Source organism: Eumetopias jubatus, unplaced genomic scaffold, assembly GCF_037043125.1.
Source record: "Eumetopias jubatus isolate StellerSeaLion01/CBP00866 unplaced genomic scaffold, mEumJub1_p1.0 scaffold_1, whole genome shotgun sequence".
Classification (NCBI taxonomy): domain Eukaryota; kingdom Metazoa; phylum Chordata; class Mammalia; order Carnivora; family Otariidae; genus Eumetopias; species Eumetopias jubatus.
The window spans coordinates 176,635,719-176,645,394 of NW_028274807.1; positions in this window are offsets into that span (position 1 = coordinate 176,635,719).

The following is a 9,676-nucleotide window of genomic DNA, read 5'->3' on the forward strand; positions in this document are numbered from 1 at the left end:
TCTCTCTCAAATAAATAAATAAAATCTTAAAAAAAAATGAAATGGGCAGAAGACATGAACAGACATTTTTCCAAAGAAGACATCCAAATGGCCAACAGACACATGAAAAAGTGGTCAACATTGCTCGGCATCAGGGAAATCCAAATCAAAACCTCAATGAGATACCACCTCACACCAGTCAGAATGGCTAAAATTAACAAGTCAGGAAACAACAGATGTTGGCGGGGATGTGGAGAAAGGGGAACCCTCCTACACTGTTGGTGGGAATGCAAGCTGGTGCAGCCACTCTGGAAAACAGTATGGAGGTTCCTCAAACAGTTGAAAATAGAGGTACCATAAGATCCAGCAATTGCATTACTGGGTATTTACCACAAAGATACAAATGTAGGGATCTGAAGGGGTACGTACACCCCAATGTTTATAGCAGCAATGTCCACAATAGCCAAACTGTGGAAAGAGCCAAGATGCCCATCGACAGATGAATGGATAAAGAAGAAGTGGTATATATACACAATAGAATATTATGCAGCCATCAAAAGGAATGAGATCTTGCCATTTGCAACGACGTGGATGGAACTGGAGGGTGTTATGCTGAGTGAAATAAGTCAATCAGAGAAAGACATGTATCATATGACCTCACTGATATGAGGAATTCTTAATCTCAGGAAACAAACTGAGTGTTGCTGAGTGGTGGGTGTTGGGAGGGATGGGGTGGCTGGGTGATAGACATTGGGGAGGGTATGGGCTATGATGAGCGCTGTGAATTGTGCAAGACTGTTGAATCACAGATCTGTACTTCTGAAACAAATAATGCAAGATATGTTAAGAAAAAAGAAAAAGAAAAAGATAGCAGGAGGGAAAGAATGAAGGGGAGTAATTCGGAGTGGGAGACGAACCATGAGAGATGATGGACTCTGAAAAACAAACTGAGGGTTCTAGAGGGGAGGGGGGTGGGGGGATGGGTTAGCCTGGTGATGGGTATTAAGGAGGGCACATTCTGCATGGAGCACTGGGTGTTATGCACAAACAATGAATCATGGAACTCTACATCAAGAACTAATGATGTAATGTATGGTGATTAACATAACAATAAAAAATTTTAAAAAATTCATTATTCACTTCTGAACAAACATGAAGTTCTTAGTTCCAGCTGGGACCAGAAGTTGAATAGCCAAATTAGAGAACTAGAAAAGAGGAGAATTGTGTGACATGCACACCTCATTTGGCAGTGTGTAATAGGAATATTTTATGGAAGTACAATGAGTAATCATTTCAGTGTAGCCTAGTCAGACTTAAGAAATTTAAAACCAATAATTAGAAAATAAAAAATACTATCTTAGGGGCGCCTGTGTGGCTCAGTCGGTTAAGTGTCTGCCTTCGGCTCAGGTCATGATCCTGGGGTCCTGGGATGGAGCCCCGCATTGGGCTCCCTGCTGAGCAGGGAGCCTGCTTCTCCCTCCCCCTCTGCCGCTCTCTCTCAAAAAATAAATAAAATCTTTAAAAAAAATACTCTTATAATGGGTTTTTTGTTTTTGATTTTTCTTAGAGAGAGAGAGGGAGGGAGAGAGACACGGGCAGGGGAGAGGAAGAGGGCGAAGGAGAGAGAGAATCTTAAGCAGGGTCCATGTCCAGCATGGAGCCTGATGTGGGGTTCAGTCCTAGGACCCTGAGATCATGACCTGAGGTGAAATCAAGAGTCGGATGCTTAAATGACTGAGCCACCCAGGTGCCCCTACTATCTTACAGTTTTTAATAAACCAAAGCCACACTCAGAATCGATTTATATTACTCCATACAAGTGTGATTCCAAAAAGTAACACAGCTCTTCTTTTCATTAAAACAGGATAGTTTTCTCTGATCACTGTGTACCCAATGCCTAGTAGAGTCAGGTACATAGTAGTTGATCAGTAAGCTCTTACTGAATACAGTATTATCATATAAATACACTTCACCATACTATATTCCAACAAAGTTTTAATGATTTAAAGGAGGGAGAAAGAAAAAAAAAGCATGCTGCAATTAGAAAAAAATCTGTTATAATACCAGAAGTAGAGAAGAGGTAAGAATCATGTCCTAGAAATTGTAAGTAATATAATATGCATGGCTTCAAGTGATTAAAAAGTGGAAGCATGAATTCTTTCACCGTTTTCACAAATACTGAGTATCTAATTTATGGTACGATGATCACTTTATTAAATTCCACTATATAAAGCTATATACTACATGGTCCCTGCTCTTGAGAAACCTATTGTCCAGCAGAAAAGAGAAATGTATAATTATAACTGAATTTGAAAAATTTTATATTAGAAGCACCTAAAATATTATGATCACATGGAAGAGTGAGAATCTTAGGCAATACATCAAACATTCTGTCTTAGAGATGGATCGATCGACCTGATGGTTTTCAGATGGAACTATAAGGAAAGAGGAGAGAGATGAAATAAAATTTTTTGAATGTCAGAAGTCCAAAAATAGGTTTCTTTTTTTGATTCCAAATAGTGAAAGAGGCTTTGCAGTCTTAGAAATACATCTTATTTCTAAAGACATGTAGAACAGCAAAGACTCTAAGTCCCAATCAGCTACCGTGAAGCCATTAACTGTCAGGTGGACAGAATCAAGTTTTGTAGACCAAAGCAACATACAAAACAGCCGAAGGTTATGAATATATCTAGCACAAAGAGAAAGAGAGCATAACCCAAGAATTAAGTATTTATTACTCCTTTGTCTTCCTTGGGAAGCCACCAATCTGTACCTGGGTATTTAGACTTTTTTCATCTTGTTCCAAATCAAATATTCTTTTAAGTTTAACATATAAATGTAATGTTCACCACTATTTATATATATATATGCACGAAATCTTGTTTTGATTATATCATTGAGACATCTGCCTGAAGTTTTAAAAATATAAGGAAGTTTTTTTCACTTTAAAAATAAATTTAAGCATATAACAATTGTTACCTGTCTGTATTTCTCAGACCAGAGTTGTATTCATCACTACTCCATTGTTTCTGAATTGGTTCCTCACCATCATGTTCAATTAAAAATATGTATATATTATGACAATACCAGGAAACTTTATCAGGAAAAAAAATCTCTTTAACAAATCTCTAGAACTACTGTTAGAATCTGTCACAATCTTCATGAGAGCAATAAATTTCAAAAGTCTATTTCAAAACAGATGCCACTGAAAATGCAGTAGGTGTTCTTCGAAAGCAATTCAAAGAATTAATAGGAATTTCACTTCACTTCCAAAGGAGTAACAAGACGACTGTGATATAGGAGAATCTGCTCTAAACTATTGTCACCAACATAAATTCCAAAACTGGAATCCTTAGAAAGTAATATAGTATTCTTAAATTTAAAATGCCAAGTATTTGACCAAAATTTGCAAACAAGTCTAAAAACAAGAAAAATAAAGCGTTCATGGTGAATTCATAGTGAAATTAGGAAATACTTCAAATATATGAAATGTATGTAGCATTTAAAAGAAACTGCTATAATTGCTCCAATCAGCTTCTTTAAGAAACAAAACAGTCAACATTGCATAATTAGTTGAAATCCAGGGCAATCTAATTGTGATGGTTAATTTTGTGTGTCCATTTGGCTGTCCCCCGGATGCCCAGATAAAACATTGTTTCTGGGTGTATCTGTGAGGGTGCTTCCAGATGAGGTTGGGATGTGAATCAGTGGACTCGGTACAGTAGACTGCTTCCCCCATGCGGGGGGTCTCATCCAACCTGTAGAGGACCCGAAGAGAACAAAAGGCAGAGGAAGGAGAGATCTGCCCCTTTTTCTTCCTGCCTGCCTACTTTTTAGAGGGGAAACTCCTCTCTTATTGCACAGGACCAGAGGCTGGGATTAACACCATAGGCACCTCAGGTTCTCAGGCCTTTAGACTCAAACTGGCTTTCCTGGGTCTCTAGCTTGCAGATGGCAGATCATGGGACTTCTCAGCCACCAAGGAATCTTGTGAGGAAATTCCTCTTAACAATAATAATAATACCGATATATGGAGATATAAATACGTAAGATATACATATATTACTCCTACTGGTTCTGTTCCTCTGGAGAATCCTGACAAATCTACTAATTTACCAAAATTGACCACGGTCCTGAATGTGGTGTGTATATATCCCGAATGTGTTTCACATGATTATATATATCGCAATTCATTAAAACCAGTTGGTATTTTATGATTCAGGACTTTAAATAAATAAAATCAAGTTGTACATATAATTTTGCAACTTTTAAAAACTCAGTATTGGGCTCTGAGATTTATTCATGCTATCATAAGTTGATTTAATTCATTTGTTTTAACTGCACTATAGCACTTTCTGATATGAATATGCATAATCTATTAGTTCATTCCCTTACTGAGGGTTACTTAGGTTGTTTTCTGTTTTTTTTTAATTATTATTATTATTATAAGCATGCTGTAATGAATATCTTTGAAAATAACTTTGTGCCAAGAGTAATATTCAAGAGATAACATTCAGAATAATTTGGGTGCTGCCTAATAAGAACAGAAGTCCTACCATTCAAACTCGCTAGCTATAAAAAAGGTATTATATTATTTATATAATATAAAAATGAGATATACCTATATAAAAATGTATTTTACTTTTCTCTAAACTTTGTCACAGTGTCTTTTATTCTACAGAGATATTATCTTATATTTTTTATCAAAATGAAATTTTTCTTCTTGCTGTTTAATTTGTTCTTTTTTTAAAGATTTTATTTATTTATTTGAGAGAGAGAGAAAGAGAGAGATCATGAACGGGGGGGGCAGAGATAGAGGAAGAGAAAAGCAGACTCCCCGCTGAGCAGGGAGCCCTACTTGGGGCTCCATCCCAGGACCCTGAGATCATGGCCTGAGCCAAATGCAGCCACTTAACTGACTGAGCCACCCAGGCGCCCCTGTTTAATTTATTCTTGAATATTCTTTCATTATATAGCTCTTCTTCTAGGATACACACTCAATTAACACACTTATGTAAACAAATGTTTGTCTTAAAAAAATTCATTCCAAACAGCTCTTAAATCTGTTCATTTAAATGCTTACAAAGTCATAGTTTTAATTCATACTTTCAAATATTTTCCTTTTCATAACTGTCAAACGACATTCTCTTTAGGACTTGCCAATTTAGTCTTATCTAATTTCTTTCCCTAACAAATTTCTCATAATTTCTGATCTTTTTTTCTTTTCTCTTTCTCTTTCTTTCTTTCTTTTTTGTTTTTTTCCAGAATTGTTATGGACATGTTCTATTTCTCTGAATTCTAAAAATTTTGGCTGGAGTTAAGTAACTCTGTGCCCAGTAAACTATCTTCATCTAGTCTCTCTTAATTTTGCAAAAACATTTCTGAATTTAAAAAAGCTAACTGCCAGAACTATCAACTATCCACACCTGGGAGCTAACCGAATAGAAAGAATTCAGGTGAAGAATTAAGAAATGCAATTTTGTTCATCCAGGTTCTCCGGGAGGCATATATACACCAAGATGGGATTAAACATGAAAAAATTAAGGGCAACACTCAACAGAGGAAAGGAAGAGGGAGGTGGAAAAGGCTCAAGGAGAAAACAAACCTTGATGCAAGTTTGACCTTGAATAAAGGTGAAAAAGAAGGAAGGTGGACAGAAGCATCCTCAATTACGAGTGTGCAATTTCAAAAAAAAAAAAAAGCAAAACACTTGGCAAGGCTTTTGGGGAATCCTGGAGCTAGAGCAGTCTTCAGAGGATTCCTGTATATCCCAAGAATATATCTGTCTTAGTAACCCTGCTGTCCTCCCTTGCTGACCGGGAGAAGTGTTTATGATGAGAGCCTCCGCAGGAGCATGAGGCTGGATCTGTGAGGTGCTTCGAAGGTTTTATCTTTGAACTTGGAAGTCTGAGAGGCACATTCTCATAGCCACTGGGGTGATACATGAGTTCTCCCTATTTCATTGAGAACCGTGCTGTTTGAACTCTATAAAGTTGCCTTAAGAATGTTTTCACTTGTTTAGTATGTAACCTTCAGAATGGCAGCACTGCTGTACCCACCATATTTTGAGCACTACCTGTGGGTTCTTGGTCATTCATTTTATTGTAAAAATACTGATTATTGTCACTTAAAATAACAGTAATTCTATTCCTAGCATTTTCTTCAATTGGAATGTTGATAGTAGAAAACCACCAATTTTATTTGTTATTTATAAACATTAGGAGAACAAAAGGGAATTTTTAATTCTCTCCATTAACATGCTGAATGGGTATCAACTTTTCACCCTATTCAGTTCAATACAAGTAGATTAAAGATCAATTAATAAATAAGTACAAATGGAAAACAGCATATTGGCCAATAACACTCATGATTAGTAGCTTTTCTAAAACTTCCAAACTCTACTTTTGTAATTGTCATAGAATAGTCTGTAAATATTTCCATCAAGTTTTCTGTATTCAATATTTTCTTTCTTTGTTTCACTGTTTGTAGTTCTTTTCTTATGACCACATTACTAATTAATTCATGCATACTTAATTTGTTTTTAATTTTCAGTTAAAGCTTCATCTCCTCTTTTTTTCTGTTCTTTTCTAAAACTCCTCTAATTTCAGGTTTTAGTATTGTGCTCCTCTGAAATAAATACAGCATTCCAAGTACAGTCTGCTCAGCAGTGGAGAGAAGCAGGCAATTGCCTCTTGTCTTGGTTCATGACATGATGCCTTTTCAACCCCAATAACACCACAATTTTTAACTGACAGCACAGACTGCAGGTCCACATCTAATTTGTTATCCACAGGTGCTTTTCTCTTCACCCCTGTCTTCTTTGGAGGTCTAGACAATGTAGAAAAAACTCACACACTTATTATTTCTCATTGAGCTTAAAAAATGCCACTGTTCACACTGTTGGCCACATGTGTGCAGAATCCATATTTGCTTTCTCTACTTTAACTGATGCTTGTAATTTAAAACAGCATTAATATATTTATGAAAATATTATGGCTGAGTACACAGTAGGCTTTGCTATTATTCAATAAATACACATTGAATTGATAATATTAGCATGGGATTTCTTTTCATCTTGATCTTTAATAAAAATGCTAAATTACATTTGATGTGGCATAAACCATGCTGATAACTTAAGTATACTTTATCTTATACTATGTAGCATTTCTTTTTAAAAAACTTTTATTTATTTAAAGTATAGGTGACATGCTAGTATTTCTTAATTTTGAAAGTAATGTATACTCATGTCCATACTACCCAAAGCAAGCTACAGATTCAATGCATTTTTCACAGAACTAAAACAAATAATCCTAAAACTTGTATGGAACCACAAAAGACGCCAAATAACAAAAGCGAACTTGAAAAAGAACAAAACTAGAGGTATCACAATCCCAGATTTGAAGATATATTACAAAGCTGTAGTATTCAAAACAGTATGGTACTGGCACAAAGACAGACACATAGATCAATGGAACAGAATAGAAAGCCCAGAAATAAACACACAACTATACAGTCAATTAATCTTTGACAAAGCAGGAAAGAATATCCAATGGGATAAGGAGAGTCTCTTCAACAAATGGTGTTGGGAAAGTTGGATGGCTACATGCAAAAGAATGAAACTGGACCACTTTCTTCCACCATATACAACAATAAATTCAAAATGGCTCAAAGACCTAAATGTGAGATCTGAAACTATAAAAATTCTAGAAGAGAGCAAAGGCAGTAATTTTTCTGACATCAGCCATAGCAACATTTTTCTAGATATGTCTCCTGAGGCAAGAGAAACAAAAGCAAAAATAAACTACTGGACTACTCAAAATTAAAAGCTTCTGTACAGTGAAGTAAACAATCAACAAAACTAAAAGACAACTTACCGAATGGGAGAAGATATTTGCAAATGACATACCCAATAAAGGGTTAGTATCCAAAATAGATAAAGAATTTATACAACTCAAAAATCCAAAAAATCCAAAAAACTTTATACAACTCAAAACCAAAAAAATCCAAAAAAATACCATATGATATCACTCACATATGGAATTTAAGAAACAAAACAAAGAAAAAAAGAGACAAAAAAAGAGACTCTTAACTGTAGAGAAACTGATTATTACCAGTGGGGAGACAAGCTACGAGGATTAAGAATACACTTATATATATAGTATATTTATATATTTAAGCATTTTATATATGCATATACACATAATGGCAATTCTACTAATATCATTTCCTACAAATTGAAGTTTATGTATCTCTGAGCAGATAAAAATGAATATAGCCTGAATATTCATGTCTACCTCCTGAGTGGCCTTGTGATATGCTTACTAACATCCCATTACACTGTTGTCTTCTTATAGCCTGTAAGTCTCAGAAAGCCAACTTGAAAGAATTAAGGCTGTACATTTCTAATCCAGGAGCTTGCCTATTTCTGCTTGATATCCAAAAGGACTTATCTTGTACAGAACAACTGCAAAAGGGCACTGTCTTAATTTTGTCCTGGATTAATGAAGACGATGATCTTCCACTAAGCTAAGGGGAAGCTTGAAAGAAACACTTTAAAATATTCCTTAAGATGTGGGCCAAAAATTTGAAAGAGATCATCATGTTTCTAGAAAGCCTCAATCTACAATATTAGGTATCTCAGAGGCATCATATTCAAGTATGAGGAGAGGCCTTAGATATCAACGAGTTAAACCATTCATTTGACCATGGAGGAACCAGGGATGAATGGGTGGTTAAGACCTTCGTCAAAATCACATAACTGGTACGGAATGGAGAACATAACCCAAGCTTCTCACTGAGAGCTCTCTCTTCTTTCACTGGAGGTCATACACCAGAGGTCCTATCCCACATGCAGATGGGTTTATTTGGCTGCTGGTGATTTTTTTTTCTTAACTAACAAATTGAATCATTTGATAAGACTTAGATATTTAAAGACAAAAATCTGGAAAAAAATGAGAAGATCTAGCAACTATGGACCCCAAATTCTAAACAATTATTTGAATTAAGTAGTAGCTACTAAGTTTAAAAGAGATGTGCCCTTGTGACTGCATGGCTGTCTCTGCCAGGCCCATTTGATTCAGCTGTGTTACATGCCTGCCCATTGCTATTTGAGTTGTGACCCGTACCACTCTAAGTGGTGTCCCTGCTGTATTAAAGTGAAGATTAGCGTAAGAAATTCTGTGACATGACTCAGAGCTTTCTCATGATACAAATAGACCATCAACTCATTTCCCAGCTGTGTTCATGGTGGTAGGATCCTTGTAAATGTCCTACTTCTGAACTACTCCAGGATTAAAACCATTTTAGTATACTTTGTTTCCATTTTCCCTTAATACAACATTTCTTCAGTGGGTGGAATCTAAATCCCTCTTACTGAAGTACCTTTTTATGATATATTAAATGATGTTCAAAATCACAGTTATCCCAAATCAGTAATGGAGGCACTTTCCTGTTCTTGCCCAATGGACATTTAATCTCTCCTCTCTGATTCCTAGTTTTCTTCTCCTTTTTTTTTTTTGTCTTTTCATTTGGTTATGAGAAAAATTCTAGCATCTTTGTATATAATTCTTTGTCAACACTTCTGCTTATAAATACTTCGTGTTTAAAACATTAGTTTCTCAATTTGTAGCAGAGATCACTCTTTCACCAGAAGTGAGCAAGAAGCAAACTGAATCCCAGCACTTAATGACTCCTTTCT